The sequence below is a fragment of the Adiantum capillus-veneris genome, chromosome 22 (assembly GCF_014529385.1).
Source record: "Adiantum capillus-veneris isolate H3 chromosome 22, ASM1452938v2, whole genome shotgun sequence".
In the NCBI taxonomy this organism is placed as follows: Eukaryota; Viridiplantae; Streptophyta; class Polypodiopsida; order Polypodiales; family Pteridaceae; genus Adiantum; species Adiantum capillus-veneris.
This window is the reverse complement of record NC_140952.1, coordinates 47,924,015-47,943,116: the sequence shown is the minus strand read 5'-3', so window position 1 is coordinate 47,943,116 and position 19,102 is coordinate 47,924,015. Positions and strand designations below refer to the sequence as shown.

Here is a 19,102-nt window from a genome sequence, read left to right as displayed (position 1 = left end):
TGTGATGACGACATCTCTCAAACACCAAGTATAATTTGTCACTCTACTTTGGGAGAATGAAATGGACTAAAGAGCAGACATGCTTGCGGCAGCTATGTCTCCCAAGCACCAAATGGATTAGTCATCCATCTTGGAAAGATGTCGTAGGGTAAAAAGGGATCCTCTACCCGCTAAGTAAAATTGACTAATGACTAAGGCTTTATCTCTTCTACCTCATAGTCGAGGACGACTATGATTTCAAGAGAGAGATAATGTCATAAAATCTAATATCTAATATCTAACCAACCCAAATGATTTTCTCATATTAAATTGATCAATTAATGTGGGAGAATAAACGGGAACAAGTGTAAGATATAGACATGTGCTTATAGATCTATCTCAACATGGGGCCAATGGTAAAGGGGCCCAAATGAGAGATGGTCTATAAAAGAGCAAGGCTAACAAATGGAGCATAAGACCTTAGGGTTAGCTTCATTGAAGACCTCCAATAATGTGTGTAAAAGGCCTTTGACCTTAGGTAAGCTAGGGTTGAGCTTGAGGTGCGGGAACCCGACCCAGCTCGAGGTGCTTGTCCTGCTTGTCATGCTTGATGATTGAGGTGCTTGAGATGCTTGAGATGCTTGAGGTGCTTGACATGCTAGGGTTGCACTTGAGGTGAGAACCCAGCCCAAGCTTAAAGTGCTTATGAGCCAAGCTTGTGGTGGGAACTAGGCCTATGCATGAGGGGCTTGAGGTGTCAAAAAGTCAAAGATTCAATCCCTACAAGGAGGGGGAGAGCCCTACATGAGGGGGGATGAGAGAGAACACCCACACACTCACACAAGGCATGCATAGTACAAAGAAAGCAAAAGGGACACTTGTCAAGTTCCTCCTCATGTTGCCCTCATGGTGTGCCTGAAGCCTATTGGTTGGCCACCCAAGGGGTCCAATAATAATTTAGGAGATTTAATTAAATGATTTAGCATTTATCTAACCCTCTCTCTCAAAGGGGAAAGGGGGAAACTTGTCTTAAGGCTACCCTTGCTACTTGTAATGCCTCCTGCTTCTGATTAGCTAGGCCTGGAGGGGTCCAATGAGCTTCAAGCATGAGCTACAAGGGGGGTCGACCCAAGCAAGCTAGGGGGTTGCTTAGGGGGTATACTCACCCACACACACTCAAAAACACTCTCATTGTGTGCTATGCAAAGTGCAAGAGCTCCCTCTCCTTCTCCAAGTAAGTAGAGGTTGAGAGCCTACACCAACACTCTTGGATATGGAGTACAAATCCAACCAAGAGCCATGCTTCAATGCTTAAGCTTGCCATCTCCTTCTTCTTCATTACTATGCTATTATGTATGCTAGCAACAAGAGTTATGATAAGTGAGGAACTAACTATTTCTCCTAAGAAATGTTTCTTCTTCCTCATCCCTACCCTCATTCCCTGCTAGCTCTCCCCACCTTCGAAGGTGTTTGAGGTCTTGGGACTGAGGCTTGGGATAGTTAAAGCTTTCTTCAAGTTTATGTTATGTTTGTGATGCATGAAGCTTTCCATCTTCATTGCATCACCTAGGTCACAAGGAACACAAAGATTGTATTGTAACAAGTCTCTCTTAATGGGAGAAATCATAATACAAATGCCTATTGGAGGGGGGACCGCTCCACATAAATCCGGTCCTCAACTGTTGTCATGTTCTCTAAATTCTCTCTCTTGCAAAAGTATTGTTCATGCCAAGTTAACTAATTGCTATGATTATGTTGCTATCTTCAATTATTTTCATGCTATGCTCGCAAAATCATTTCTCAAAAGTAGTCTCATTAATTTCCGCTACTCTCAAATTAAATAGGTCAATTCCATTACATCATACGTCTAAAACAGCGACACTTGATGTGCCCCATGCCAAGAAGAACACCAAAAGCAATAGAGAGTGTTCTTGCCAAAGGCAAAACCAAGCCGAGAGCTGATACGCTCTCTCTACCTGTATGCCAAGATTGTGTGTGTGTGTGTGTGCGTGTGTGAACACACACTTACACATAACCTTTGAAATCAGGAGTTGTCTGATGTTGTAGAACTTCAAAGCCCAAAACTTCTTTCAACTTCACGTGTTGGGGCTGTCGATTTTTGTTTTCTCACAAGCCCGATTCAATCATAATGTGTGTGTGTGTGTGTGTACACACCCTTACACACACTATTTTCTTCTTTCTCTGCTCGCTTTCTCTCAAGCTGCCCAATTCTCTCTGAAGAATGCTTGGTGCTCTCCAATGCTCCCCAAGCTTTTCTTCTTTCTAGAAGATGCTCAATTGCTACTCACAAGTATTGCTCGCTATGTCCAGTGCTTGATTCCTTTGCAATGCTATGTGCCCTCTGCTGCATCTACTTAAACTGCCCTATAAGAGTTGAAATTCTCGATGACTTGAGCTGCCTTATTTCCCTAGTCAATAACTTCAATTGCAATGCCTTTGCTACTACTACTCAGCACTCCTATTTGCTCACTTGATTCAAACAAACAACATTGGATACTCCCCTTGTGGCTACCCAATTTTGCTGCCCAATTGTAGAGTCTCTGCTTGTCTCCATTTGTTTTTTTTTGGTGTGTGTGTGTGTGTGTAAGGGTAGCTTCTCCAGTTCACAATCTTGAGCTTGATACCTTGAAGATCTCCTACCTTGCAAGTGGCCAATATCTAAGGCATGAAGGATGCAATGTGCGTGCATGGAGACCAATATTGATAGAAGAGATTAATTATGTGTAGGTGAAGCTCATGCAGCTCTTTATCGCATAGGATCCTTGATGCAGCTCCTTATCAGAGACCTTGACAAGGAAATAAAGGAATCCATCATCAAGGATGTATTGAATGATATGTGCATGCACGGCCTCAACATCATCAAGAAGCAGGATCATCCCTGTGCTGGAGGGTTTGAGGGATACTCTTACCACCATCAAGAAGCCCAAAACCACTTGGAGTTATTTTTGAAAAGGGAAACTATCATGATGGCCATTAGAGCTCCCCACATAAACATTTATGCTACTTGAAAAATTTTGGCGATGCATCGAAGAAACTTTATGCAACCGGATTGAAATTGAGGAAGGAATCTTACTGTTTGGATTTGTGTGAGGACAAGCACGCACAAAGGATCATTGATAAGATCAAGGAATTGGTGATCTTATTTTGAACAGGCAATACACATTTGTCACTGAATTACAATGATGTATTCTAGAAGCGCATCAAGAGGAAAGTGAGGAAAAACATTTGATGCATCTGTTGGAGCAGCCACAAGTGAATTTTTTGTGCCATTTATGATGTTCACTTATTACTGGTGGCTTTTATCTTGTAATTTTATGCATCAATGTTTTTGCACATAGGTATAAGGCGGATCTTTCAAAATTAGCATGTCCTTTAATGGAATCCTAATTGATTGTATTTCCTCCTTGTGATGACAATACCTTAAAATTTTCATCTTGTCGAAGTGAAGAAAAGGTTGATTTCTTGCTTGGTAATGGTAGCTACATGGTAGCCAGTAAATTCACTATCAGACACCCTCTGGTTCCCAAATATATGTCATGGGAATAATGTGCTGCATGTCTCATGTCATGACCGTACCTTCATTGTAACTTGTTGACAGTGCTTCCAACCATGGTGGATAGCTACTAGGTTACATGTAGATGCTCTAGGAACTGACAAATTTATGTTTCTAGACACACTATAGTTTTGATAGTTACCCTAGGATTGATGTGATGTATGACGACTCCTATTTTGGTGGTTGCTTAAACTTGCTACAAGTTTACTGAACATAAGCCTCTAACTTTGATAGGTACTAGATTGCATGTGGACAAGCTAGTAGGTGTCAAATTTATGGTGGACACTAAACTCTTGTGTTCTCATATGTCAAAATAGGTATTGCCTTGTGGTGGGATTAGACCTATCCAAGACATGGGGAAGCTATCTACCCCTATGACATGACAAGTATGACTTAAGTTGCTACCTTCTATTGCTTCCATGTTTAGTAGCTACCACTTTATTTGTGGTGGGGTTTGCAATTGTGGTAGCTACCAAGACAATGGATGTATACCCTTTTCCTTGCCACTACATCTATCACTTGGGTAGCTAGCCTTTTGGCTGGTTGCTTGCTTACATGGTAACCTATTCCTTGTTAGCTTCCTTACATGCTAGCTACCCTTAGGGTTGAGCTTTTACGTGGTCCTATCTCATCTTTGCTCGCCCCTTGCACTTACTTGCCCACCCTCCCTAGCTCTTACTGTTCAATCCCTCGTCGCCTTTACCCACTCGCCCTTGGATTTGCCTCGCCCAGATCTTCTCTTCTCTTATTGCCCCCTATCCTCACCCAGCCCTCTCGTACACAAGAAGATTTAGAGATTTCGTCATGTAGGAAAAGGGATCCTTTTTTAGTGTTTTTTATATAATGCATAACATCATGAGCTTTTGCTTGGAAGGCATGACACACCTAGCCAGTTACGATTGGGGGCAGGGACCGCCGGCTGTGGCGGTCCTCTGCCCCCAACACGGTGGTCCCTTGGCCCCAATCGTACCTAGCTAGGTATGCCGTGCCTCTCGTGCAGAAGCTCATGATGTTAAGTCATAATGTGGGAATTATTTTGAGAAATAGTCCAAAGTGTCTTGTGGTCATAGCCAACCGACAGTGGCCCCAATTTCCAATTTCCACTCCCCCCTCCCAATGCCTCATCCCCCTTTGCTCGCCCGCTGTCGCCCAGACGCCTCTCTCTCTCCCCTCTAGCTTGGCTGCCCGCTCTTGCCCTCCCATTCCTTGCCTCGCCCTCCCGCAGTCCTCCCCTCACCCATAGATCGCACGTCCTATCTCTTTTTCCCACTCTATTACTCACCCTCAAACCCGCCCTAACCCTCGCCCTCCTTATTTCCCTCGCCGCCGGCTTGCATTGCCCTAACTCAAGCCGCCCACCCGCCCTAGCCTCCTCATTACTCGCCGCTCTCCTACCCTTTTCTCCCTTTCTTGCCTTAACCCTCACCTACCAGCCGCTGCCGTAGATGTTTAAAAAAAAATCAACATTGAAAAAAAAGGCGTCCTTGGCCTCGCTCTTTTGCTGACCCGCCCATCATTTCCTCCTCGTTTTTCATCCCACTAAACGCAAGTTCGTCTAGAGTAACAAACTTTTAATGGTCGACCCGAGGACGATGAGGAAGCGTAGACTTCGCCCACCGAGGAGGAGTCAAGCACGAATACAGATGAGACGACATTGCACCACAACCTCTACATCCCATTGTACCTTGTTGTGTAGTCGTGGAGTCGACAGAGTTGGCCGCATCTAGACTAATCTTGTATGGTCATTTGGTTATGTACAAGGTGTTGCCTTGGAGGGCTTGTGGTTGTCTAGTATACTGTATCTGGTTCTTGTTCAGTTCATTGCTAGTTCTATTTTCATGTTTTCGCATTGTATGTCGATTTTCAGCTAGCTTTTGAGTCCGCATGCATACTGCATCCAGAGCACCCCACCACTAGGGAGCACTAAATCTAGTAGATAAGTAGTAATATAGTTTTGAAGAAGCTGGACTAAATCTCATTATTTTTATATGTTCTTCCATTCTTTAGTTGTAGAAAAAACAGAAAACAGGCAAGTGTCCTTGCATGGGGGAGTTTGCACAGTCCTCCCATTTTTTATAATACGAGGGAACGTGCCATTCCCATAGCAGTGCGAAAATTTCAATGTGTTCATTTCACTGTGTTTTCAACAATCAAGAGTAGAATGTGGTAGCTATTACTCACCGCTCGATCAATTATCTTGTGTTTGTAAATGTGCAGGAGCTGTGTCCACGATTTCTTTATTCGTTCACTACAATGAAAAATAATAACATTAGAAAGGTTTAAAAATTAAGTAGAGTGCATGAAACATTAATGTAATTGTGAACATTCTACAATTGAAATAAAAATTCAAACAATTTATGAGTATTTGTACCATTCCAAGTACAATGATAATTCATTACAAAGGCTTGTCGTTTTTCATAACGATTGGAATGAACGTACGCTATTATCAATCTTATAGTGACTGCTTGCTTTCTAGCTTTGGGCTAGTGCTAGTCATTTGTAGTAGTTGTGGGATGTTGAGTGGCCATTTGGGATGTATGAGGTCCATCGTTTTCAACTATCCAAACCACCTGTTTATAAGGGGGTCAAATGAAACAACCATCCAATGATGCCTGGAGTTAGAGATCTCTTGATTATGCAAAGTATCACATGCCTTTGAGATGTAAGCATACATGATTGCATGTAGAGAACTGCGTGCTCTCCCAATGTTCGGCACATCTTGCAATCAGTGCATTCAAAGAGGCGAAATTACGGATAGAAACCTCCTCAAGCACTCTTTATCCTTTCTCACGCTTACCACATTTCGCATTCATATCGACGAAGACATTGCGAAGCATAGGTGATTGCATCTAGATGGATGCGGTTGCTTTGCATCTGTTCCAAACAGTCGAGGGCTTTTTGCCCATCTCTGCTTGTCGCAAATTGCATCATGTCTTCAAGATGAGAGAGATGCTCTCCCTTCATGTAGAGAGATATGGTCGCTTTGCATAGTCTAGAGCTTCCTTGCTAATGTGTGGTGCATCCCACAATTAGTGCGTTTGAAGAGGACGCATCCCACAATCAACTGAAAATAGTCTAGAGCTTCCTTGCCCAGCTAATGTGCGGCACATCCCACAATCAATGACTTTGAAGAGGCGGCATTCTGTACAAGAAGCTCCTCGAACATTTTTTGTGCGTTCTGAAGAGCACCATATTTGGCGTACACATCGTCCCAAGGAAAGCCAAGCATCTTGCGTACAGCCACATGCCTTCAAGTTGCACGCATATGTGACTGCATCTGGAGAGAGACCCTCGCTTTGGATCCGCTGAAAACAACCGCGAGCTTTTTGGCCCTGCTCTTGTTGCACGTATCCCGCAATCAATGCACTCCAAGAGACGGCATTGGGGACAGGAAGCTCCTCAAGCTCCTTTTGTGCTTTCTGAAGTGCACCACATTCAGTAGACGTATCGACCAAGGCATTGCCAAGCACGACAATTTTTTCAAATAGCCCTTGCTGATACATATCGACCAAGGCAGTGCCAAGCACGCCATCTCTTTTCGAGAGCAATTTGCATAGATCCACAAGCCTGCAAGATGCACAGGTAGGTGCTATCGTCTGGAGAAAGGCCCTCACTTTGCACCTACTGAAAACAGCCCAAAGCTTGCTGGCCCGCCGGCCATAGTTGGGCATATCTTACAATCAGTGCGTTCCAAAAGACGACATCCCGCACAGGAGCAACACATCTCGCATACAAATTGACCAAGGCTTTGCCAAGCATGGCAATTGTTTGCAACTGCCCCTTATTAATAATATCAGAGTTTTCCAAGCACGACAATTTTTTGAAACAACCCTAGCTGAAGTGTCCCACATTTGGTGTACATTCCCGCAATCAATGCACTCCAAGATACTACATGAATCTCCCCAAGCACGTTTTGTGCTTTTTGAAGTGCACCACATATAGCAAGGCTTTGCAAAGTCTAGAGCTTCCTTGCTCTGCTGATGTGCGGCACATCCCACAATCAGTGCGTTTGAGGAGGCGGCATCCCACAATCACCTAAAAATAGTCTAGAGCTTCCTTGCCCTACTGATGTGCGGCGCATCCCACAGTCATTGCATTTGAAGAGGCGGCATTCCGTACAAGAAGCTCCTCGAATGATTTTTGTGCGTTCTGAAGAGCACCATATTTGGCATACACATCATCCCAGGCAAAGCCAAGCATCTTGCATACAGACACATGCCTTCAAGTTGCACTCGTATGTGACTGCATACAGACACATGTCTTCAAGTTGCACTCGTATGTGATTGCATCTGGTGAGAGGCCCTCGCTTTGGATTGGCCGAAAACAGCCAAGAGATTTCTGGCCCTGCACCTACTGTTGTGCGTATCCCGCAATCAATGCACTCGAAGAGACTACATGTGGGATAGGAAGCTCCTCAAGCTCATTTTGTGCTTTCCGACAACTCAGCAAGATGTATCAACCAAGGCATTGCCAAGCATGACAATTTTTTGAAACAGACCTTCCTGATACATATCGACCAAGGCAATGCCAAGCACACCATCTCTTTTCGAGAGCATTTGCATAAATCTACATTCCTGCAAGATGCACACGTAGGTGATAGCGTCTGGAGAAATTGACACTTAGCATCTAGCACTAAAGGCAAACAAGATTGTGACTAACTCGACAACGGCCTCACTGCCTAAGAGGGAAATACATTTAGAAAATGTTATTATATTTTGGTTAGAGACGAAGTTAAGTGGCATCAATTTAAAGAGAGATTATAGGGGTGATTTTTTAAGAGAGTTAGTTGAGTTTTTCAAGAGAAGCACACACATTTTAAAATTGGTTATTGTGTTCATGGGATGATACAAAGCAAGTGCATCAATGAACTACAACAAGAAATGAGGTGCTTTAGTGACCTTCAATGTTGTAACTTGTGCTTTTGATTGTCCAATCTATAGGCCGATATTTGAGTCAAGCTACAAAAAAGCATTGTGAATAGTTAAACAAATACGTCTTATATATGAACCCTCACAGACTGGAAGTGCAAAATATACAGTGCACGTCATGCAGAGGTGCCATACAAAAAGTATGGTGGAGAGCTGGCACTGTGGTCTCTCCAAAAAATTATAAGAAACGAAAGCCATGTCCTGGCCCGTAGAGTTTATGTGTTGCGCCAAGCAAACGCATGCACATGGGAAATTGGATGCAAAAACGGACCTTGTAGTGTTGTTGAGCTGGAGACGTGCTTGCAATCACAACATCCAGCGTTGTGAATATATGTCCTCCCTACCATACACAAAACACACATTAAGAAATACAAAAGATGTAGGATATTGATTAAGCTTAAAGAGAAGCAGATGTAACTTATGTTCTATGTCCTAATCAATACTAGCTTCTCTCTCCCCTCCCTCTCCTCTCTCTCTCTCTCTCTCTCTCTCTCACTCTCTCTCTCTCTGTTGTAAGCTACTTCCATCAGTAATTTTGTCTTCTTGCCTCCATGCTGACTAACCTGCGTTACGTATCCTCCTTTCTAATTGTCCATGATAATGGGTGTCTTGAGTTCGGTGTCCCCATATCAAAGGCCCATATTCACATCTGTATGCATGCACATCAAATTCACTACCCCGTGCTTTTGGCTTGGCGTGCAATTCTATCTCTATCGCCCCCTAAAATTTGATTGGGAGAAGGCTTGCTCATCCGCCCTAACTGGAATGGGTCCCTCTAGTTCTCCTTCACTTATATATGTAATATAATATATATATATATATATATAATATATATATATATGTGTGTGTGTGTTTGGGGTCGAACCCTGCTATTTTCTCACCACAACATTCGAGAGACAACCACGTGCAATTCTAATGAAGTAATGAATGGCCTCCAGAGTCCAAAGCCTTTCACGCACCAGCAACATAGGCGACGTTAGTGCTAAACAACCCATCCACCAACACCCCCTCCTCCACGTACAATCACGCCCTTCTCACCTCCTCTCTCTCTCTCTCTCTCTCTCTCTCCTCTTAGCCTCTCATCTCTCTCATCTCTTGCTCGCACTTTTGCCCTCACCTTGACGCATAACTCGCGTGTGTGGGCTTGCGAGTGAATTGGATCATCAAACTCAGAGGCCTCGCATCTGTGTAATACACACACATTTTAAATTAATTACTTGAAATGAAAATAAATGAAAATCCTCCCTCCCTCTCCTCTCTCTCTACTCTCTCTCTCTCTCTCTCTCTCTGCCATAACTAGAACCCATGTAAAATAAAAGACTCGGATCACATCTATCGAGCAAGGCCCTCAGCAAAGGGCAAACATCCCTCCATACTAGAGAAAGAAAGTTGCTATCTCACATGGAAAATATGAAAGAATCCACAAGTCACATGTGGGATCATTAATTGACAAACAAAGACAAAACTAAATAAAAGAGCTAGTTCATAAGGATATTGTTGAAGCTTAGCCTCAAGGTCCAACCAAATCAACGCGGTTTTTCCAAGCAGTCACAAGGAGTTTTGTCAACTTTCTCACTTTAAGTTCTCACTTTGGACTTTATATCAACCTTCTCACACGTGATACATGATTTCTCTCATAAGAAAAGTTCTGAGTTTTATTTTTTTTGATAATCAAAAAAATTATTCTCATGTTAGAAAGGATTTTCTCATAATCTATCTTACATGCGAAATTTTTCTCACATATGAATGTAAACCCGTCCACACATCTCATTTTTCCAATGTGAGCAATTTTCTCCTATGATAATTTCATATGTGAGTCTCCATATTTCCAATCTCAGAAATTCACATATGCGATTTTTATCAAGTGGACCTTATGTCTCCAATGTGTGAAGTTTTCAAATATATGAATTTCAATCACAAAGACTCCATGCTTCCAAAGTGCTATCGCATATAAGAAACATATGAGCGTATTCACAGATGAGAAACATATGAGCGTATTCATGCCCTTTCTCATTACCTCTAGTCTCACCCCAAGAAACCATTCCTATAAAGCTATTTCAAAGCATCTTTTTACATTGAAAAAATGCACACGACTATTACATTCATCATCAATTAGCAATGTGACAAGCATGCCCAAAATGCATACATACATATTTGCGCCACTTAACTTTGTCCAACCCTCTCTTGTAAAATCACACATAGAATGTACACAACATTTGCTATTCATGAAAACCGTAAATTTGAACCATGCAAGGAATCACCACTCTTCTATAAAAGAGGTATGTTAGTGTGGTATCCATCCATGGTAGTGACCCCTCACCATGCCATAAATTGATACCTCCACGAGCATCAACGGTATTGATATTCTCAAGAGCGTGGACAACAACAAACTTGTTGCAATAAAAATATTGCACGATCAAGCTGGCTAACTAAGATAGATCATCAAATTCATGTAATAGATGGGGTACATCACCAACCATCATGTTAAGATTTTGAGAACCAAAGTCATCCAACAGATGGTTAAGATAGTATGTCAAAGTCGACCGTAAGGCAAAAGAGCATTTGAAATAGCATGTATTGATTGTCCCATGAGGAAATACTTGTACCACTAAGCAACACCGAAACATAATTCACACTAAACTAGAAAAGGATTGCCATTCTTGAATAACTATCTCTTGGAAACAAAGCTTGACATTTTCCAAAACTTGAAAGAGTGTAATGAGAGTCACCTTAATTTCATTTGATAGGCCCTAACTACAACATCTCGGTTGCAAATATAATAAACACCTAAAAACTTGTGTTAAGCACTCACCAAAATACGTACTAATAGGAATTTCATTTCAATGAAAATTTACTTTTTTTCTTTCCTAGAAGAGCATCATAAAACTAAAGCATTGAGCTTGTAAATCTCATCAAAGAAGAAGTTTTCAAATAGTTTTCTCTTGGTTACAGCCATCTCAATATGCACGGCTATCATAAGCTCAAATAACAATAATGCCAATCAAAAAACATTGTAGCATAGTTATACACAAAGGGCAGGACCCATTTATTAAACTACTATAGCTAAAGATAATCTTGGGTCCCGATATCACTTGTAGCTTTGAATGAACTTCAAGACAGCTCCAACTCCTATTAAAACAACAATTTTCACATATAAGTATAGTTAGCGAGTTGGTACTAGATTATCATCAAAATAAATCAAAAGTGTGGTAATTTTTTTATTGCAAGGAGAGAAATACAAAATGCCAGTTAGATTAAGCAATGACTTCATACAAAATCAAACATATTATATTACATACTTAACAATGTACATAAAGAAATTAAAACATCACACCTTGCATGACCTTGTAAAAGTGTTTCCAATTCCACCCAAGCTGGTCCAAGATGTTCACCACCCAAGCTAGAAGAGTCCTTTTGCGTTCAATGTACACCTCCCTCACAAAAGCATTACAGTTTGACTTTCAGAGTACCTTGCAAGAACAAGATCTCCTCTCTCGAGCCATGGGGGGATGCAACCCACCTTTCCTGGAAGTAACAGTCTTTGGCGAACTTCGAGCCACTTGTCTCGTAGAGTATCTTTTTGTCGTCACTCGAAGCAAGAGCCAAAAAAATTTATGTTGAATACAATTGATGGGCTCAACTATAAGTTCACAATTTCGTTTTTGACTTCCTCTGAATGACATGCATTCCAATGATCTCATCACGATAATCAATGCTATCTAGTAGGCACTCTATCACTGCAAAGACATTTACTCTCTCGTTGCTCATGGGTGAATAATTTTCTTTAAACACCCAGCGCGACATAACCTCTTTGCCTCTCTTCACTCCCACTACTGCTTCGAAGAACAACTACAAACTCACCAATCATGTATTTATACGTTATCAAAATATCTTAGAATAAAAAAAAGCACTTGTTTATGAATTTTAATCAAGAGTGAATAAATGTCCATCTTTTCGTGCCCAAAAGTCTATCAGCCCTTTCTTTTTCTGTGGCATTAAGATCCAAAGGCTTTGGTCTCTTAGCCCCAAACAAGTACCCCTTTTTCTCATGATCATACTTTGACATGGACATGAAGAGCACAAAGACTAGAATCCCACACTTCATTAGCCTTCTACTCTGAAGATGTATGAAATGCACAATTTTTATGCATGTCGTAGCACATTTCTCTTGCTATATGTGATACACCTTCTGGAAAAATCAAGCATGAGTGCACAAGCTGCATATCTCTCACAGCACTAGTGACATCCATCCTTTTCAAGATATAGTTGTTTGTAGACTTGTGTGCACAAGACCCGACTGTGAAACTTGCTGTAAGAGAGTTCATTTCACTTGTTATTAGTATGTATACTTAAATATCCTGAAACAGCACGTTCATGCGAAAAGCACCATGTAACATCATGGATCCATGGCGAATGATGTCATCCAAAATTTCACCATTTCCTGTTAAAAAAAACATCGACACTTGAAACATGTTCAGAAAGAGATTCACTATAAATAAGATAAACACCAATCACCAAATACTTATAAGTATACCTGCAACATGCTCCAAAGGAGAGGAGTTTTGCCTCGTAATACTCTTCTGACAGAATACGCCAAGATAATAACAAAGAGCGGCATAAAATATATCTTTGTCCATCCTTTGTCTGCCAATAAAGAGAACATATGTGATATGTCACTAGTACATTCCTCACTTGAATGTCCTCTTCTCCCTCACAACATCTTAAAATGTGGAGATGGCGTGATCTTCTTGCTTTTAAAATGAAGATCATGCCATCCCTCCATGCACAATAGGCTTGGGAATTGTTGTTGCCACTTCATTGATGGCAACATCTATGGACCTTTTAACTTGTGTCGAGGCTGATGACATTAATCTCTTGATATACGTTTGAAACAAGTTAAGGGATAATACATGCATTGTGTCATAAACGAGATCTTTAGATTCATCAAATCCATAAAGATGATAGAGTCTCCAAGCACGGACTCACCTGCAAGGCTTGCATCTCGAAGTGTTTCTTCTACTTCTATTTGGTTAAGCACCTTTTAGATTTCTTAATGGCTTCCCACAATTCCTCTACATCTCTTTTGGAGGTGCATGCCTACCTTGAAATCTATTATTATTGTAGACATAGTGTTGAAATCCGTGACTATCACGTAATAGCTCTGCCTTTGCCTTATCTCTTTCTACAAAAAGGCATACCACCATCTTGACTTGGCCAAGCTTGCACTGAGCTGGATGGTCTCCAGTACAAACCATTAGCATGCACCTCAACCTAATCCGTCCACTTGAAGACTGTCACAAATTTCATCACCGCGAGCTGCATAATCGACCTCAAATCCACTTAAAAAGAGATTTCAAGCTCACTTATCAAGGGATGAAGAAAAGAAGACAACACATCGCCATGCTTCTTTTGCAAGTCTTTATGTGATAACGGCAAGAATAATATTGGAGGGATCCAAGAATGGACTTTTTTCCACCATTCAAAATTACAATTTCAACAACTGCGCTATCTTTTTGAGTTGTAGATGCTGCCTGAAACCCATCCCAATGCAATAAAAGAGCAAAATTTCTCGGATCACCCTACATATTGAAATCAAAGCATAATCACAAACAATGAGTCAATGACTTTGAATGTTAGAAGCAATGATAAGCAAATTCAATCTAATTATACCTTAATCCATGTTTTTCTAGCAAATGTGCTTTTCCCACACTGAGAGCATCTAAAGTTATACTCCTCAAGCTCTGAATTCCAACCCTTTGCAAAGCTTTGCACATAAGCTCCCTGGGAAAAGCTCTATGGGCTCGCATACACTTTGGATTTTCGCATATAACAGGTGCCTCCCACTCTTGATGCGGATTCCAAAAGTCTTGATTTATTCGTGTCTTCTCTCCATCCCAAAATTCACTTTATATACTCTGGATATGTAGAAGGAGACTTGTGTAGCCACATGTCCTTAAATCTCCACATTCTAAGAAGGTCCCAACACACTGCCTCACTCTTACATAAGAGTTGTAGCTGGCCAATCAAAGAGTTGAAGTGAAATGACATTACTTTTTTTCTTGCTTATGACAAGGAGGACATCTTTCACAACAGTGTTCGCAATCTCAGCGAAGAAGCCTTGGAAGTCGCATATTAACACATGAGCACTTCAATGCTTCATTCTCATCTCGCTCGTCCTCTAAACTAGGTTTCATGAGATGAGGAGCATGAGCACTTTCATCAGTTCCAAGACATAATTTCCACTCTTGAAGCGGAACCATTCCTAAATCTTTATAGAAATCCATCAATTGTGACCATTTTGATGGAATGTCTATCATTGAGCTTTCCATCCCAGTTACTTGACTTTTGCACTAAAAGTGATGCTAACGACTTCTTTACGGGATCACCGACTGCCTGCTTTCCTTTTGATGGACCTAACCCTCAAATAGCACTCTCAAAAGCTCATCTGCATCTCAATTGATGTGTGATGCTTATCACATATTGATTGTATATCAACCAAACAGTTTTTCAATAGCATCATTCAACTCTTGTTCAGATGCCTCTTGCACTAAGTTTGCTCCTACATAAGCATCAGATTCATCCATGGTACCTAGAATAACCAGACAAGCAAGTTACAACAAGTACTTCTCATAAACTATAGAGAATCAGGACACCTAAGAGCTGTGTCCTAAAAGCTGATGCAAAATAGCTCGAAGCTTGGCCAAATAAGGATGAAAAGCTGATGTTAAACTATTCTACCAGAGGCCAACAAAACAACCTCAAAGTTTATGTAACCAATCTCTTATCAATCCCATATTTTATAGCAAGAAACAGACGCCAAATAGGGATGCAAATCAGTCTCAAAACAGAGTAATACAGTCCCCATACATCATAAATGATCTTTATTCACAACAAAGCTGATGCAAATAGCTCCAATCTTGGCCAAACATGGATGTAAATCAGGCCCCAAGGCAGATACAACTGCAACCGAAGATCTCGAAAAAGATCTACCAAAACTACAGCAAGATACAGTCGAACAAATAGATGCAAATAAGCATTATGAAAGGCCCACTACATCAGCCCCAAAATTTATGCAAAGCAGCCCTCAAATGAGAATAATGCAAATCCATCCCTGTAAAAACACATTACATGGTGCAAATCCATCCCTGTAAAACACATTACTCGACACCGCAAGCAAGCCACTAGTCCTTGATAGGCTAGACAAGTAGCAAGAAACTAGGGAAGCTTCCTGCCTGTTTTGCGACAAACAGGAGGTATCCAAACACCACCCCAAATCTGAAGCAAATCAGCTCCAAATCCTTGCAAATCAGCCCAAAATTTGATGCAAAGCAACCCAAAAGATCATATCTATCAACCCCAAACAAGTTTTCAAACAAGAGGCAGCCAAACCAATCCCAAATCTGAAGCAAATGAGCCCCAAATCACTTGCAAATCAGCCAAAAACTTCTCAAACTTGAGGCCACCAAACCAGCCCTCGGACAAGAGGCAGCAAGAGCATTTCCAAGCTAAGGTAAGTCAGCCCCAAATCAATTTCAGATAAGCTCCAAGAGCTGTTGCAAATCGGCACAAGAGTTTATATAAAGCAGTCCTCAAACAAGAGGCGGCCAAACCATCCCCAAAACTGAAGCAGCCCCAAATGAGGATAATGCAAATCAGCCCTGTGAAACACATTACATGGTGCCTAGATTGGGCGAGGCCTGACTCAACACCGCAAGCAAGCCACTAGTCCAAGAGATGATATCAATCAGCCCCAAAAAAGTTCTCAAACTTGAGGCCACCAAACCAGTCCTCGGACAAGAGGCAGCAAGAGCATTCCCAAAGCTAAGAAAGTCACCCCAAATCAATTTCAGATCAGCCCCAAGAGCTGATGCAAATCGGCTCAAGAGTTTATATAAAGCGGTCCTCAAACAAGAGGCAGCCAAACTATCCCCAAAACTGAAGCAGCCCCAAATGAGGATAATGCAAATCAGCCCTGTAAAACACATTACATGGTGCCTAGATTGGGCGAGGCCTGACTCGACACCGCAAGCAAGCCACTAGTCCTTGATAGGCTGGACAAGTAGCAAGAAACTAGGGAAGCTTCCTGAATGTTTTGTGACAAACAGAAGGCATCCAAACCATCCCAAATCTGAAGCAAATCAGCCCCAAATCCCTTGCAAATCAGCCCAAAAACTGATGCAAAGCAACCCAAAAGATCAAATCTATCAACAAGTTCTCAAACAAGAGGCACCCAAACCAATCCCAAATCTGAAGCAAACGAGCCCCAAATCACTTGCAAATCAGCCCAAAAACTAATGCAAATCAGCCCAAGAGATCATATCAATCAGATCCAAACAAGTTCTCAAACAAGAGGCCACCAAACCAGTCCTTGGGCAAGAGGCAGCCAGAGCATTCCCAAAGCTAAGGTAAGTCACCCCCAAAAGCTGATGCAAATCGGCAAGTTATGGCAATACAAGAAATGGCACCAATGTTAAATCACAAAGCAGGAAACTAATAAAACACTAAAATCACTTCTCCCAACTTTCTTCTCCTCGCAAATGAAAGGATACCCACAAAGTGAGAAGCTACCACAATCAATACATAGAAGCATTACTAACCTGAGTGGAAATTGAAGCAGCCACAAGCTCCTGATCGAGACAAACTTCTCCTTTGAGGGTTGTTGACTGTTGGTCTTCAAACCTGCAATGATATTTGAACCATATAAGTTTCTTGCAAAGCATGCTTACTGGGCCTCTTAGCACAGACAATCATGCTTGTTGTCGTAAGAATAGAGACTCACCATACACACACGGTGCAGTGGTGTATGCAATACTGCTTTGTCCTCCTGTTTCTTCTCTCTCTCTCTCTCTCTCTCTCTCTCTCTCTCTCTCTCTCAAACCCACACTACACACAACCACAACCCTTCTGGTGGCTGGAGTCTAGCACGACTGTTCCAAACTGGTTGCGACCTTCTCCTCTCTCTCTCTCTCTCTCTAAAGAGCAGATACTGCTTAACAATTTTCAATTTGATAATTATAAAGTCCCGCCCAAGTCTCTCTCTCTCTCTCTCTCTCTCTCTCTCTCTCCCCCCCGGGTCCCACTGGGCAAATTGGCGCCTTCCCCACTCTCCCTCCCCCGCTCTCTTCCACTAACAGACGCTCTCCCAGAATCCCACAACACGCCATGGACTAATACATTTATTACTCTAGCTGCCTGAAGCACCATGGCCCACGTCTCTAAATACTTTGGAAATATTTTTTAATTCCGAAATTTAAAAGTCGAGAGGCAAGGGAGTTGGGTTTTCCTAAGCGAGGTAGCGGTAGAGGTCAATCATTCCAAACAGGGGTGAAACAAGGAGACTCCAAGATTTTGGGCTCTCCTCTGGGATTTGCCCCCATTGTAAAAGGGTGGTTGAAGACCTTCCCCACCTCTTCGTTAATTGCCCCGCAATCTTCCGTTCTGGAGACCATTCATCTCTTGTATTGGCCGAACCCTCACTTGGAAGCATATCCTATTGGGTGATAATGTAGCCACCCCGTCTGTCATTTGGAACCATTTGGAACCACTTAAGGATGTTGGAACAGAAGATAATGGACTTAGTTGGGACCCTCTTTGATCAAGTGGGAGATGATTCTGAGTTGTGCTACATCTGGGACACTATGGAAGAGGAGTTGAAGATTGACATCCTTCTTTCTAACTGGGATTATGCTAAAAGTCTGCATGTTAAGATCCGAGCCGAGCTTGATGCTCTGAAATAACTTTATAACTGTAATGCTAACAGTAGTACCTATCCCTATGCCCTAAAGGTGGGATTAGCCTAAACCTAGGGGTAGTGGTCCTAGGGCACTATGGGATCCTTTTTAGAATCCCCTATCGCCCTTGTTAAATTTTATATGTAAAGTGTTCATATAAAAGCCCTAAATGTAGTGTAATCCCAATTACAAATCTTTAGCTTTACCTATAAATTTTAAATTTGAAGGTGATAAAATTTGCAAAATTTCATCAAATCTAGTGTTAAAAGCTTAAAATTTAGTCAATAATGATATTTAAGTTTTGGCATGAGATGACGATATTTAAGTTTATGCATGCTACCTCTAATATCAATCAAGTTATGATGTCTATGTAGCACCGGTCATCTATCAGCTATCTCTTATCATGCAGAACCTACTAATGCATGCATAACGTCTTAAGCAATACTATTGCATGAGATTACGATAGTTATTAGCTAGAAAGGATTCTTTATGTTAACTCAATCAATGCTATATTGGTTAGCGAGAGTCATGATCCTCTAATCTAGTGGGCTAATTGATTTTTTATGCTTATGCTATCCCATATAACTTTGTGACTACTAGTATCCTTCCAATCCACATGCCTATTGTTAGCCAATGTAATAGCCATGCATTATTGCATTAGAGGAGAGGCACCAAGATAGCACTAGGATCATTGAATATTATTAGACACACAAATTACGTTTACTCAACCCCATAGCTATAAAGGATTCTCTATAAATGAGTCATAAATAATATCCTCTATCTAATGGCCTATTGCTATCATGGTACTTGTAACTATATTGGATTAATGCTATATTGTAACTCAATTACTCTTGCTTCATGACATATCTAACAATAATATTCAATCATAT

At 41.5% G+C, this 19,102-nt stretch overlaps 1 pseudogene; it reads right to left on the bottom strand.

Moving 5' to 3' along the window:
* Positions 1-15,021: 15,021 nt before the first annotated feature.
* Positions 15,022-17,685, bottom strand: LOC147429297 (uncharacterized; annotated as a pseudogene).
* Between the last annotated feature and the right edge of the window lie 1,417 nt (positions 17,686-19,102).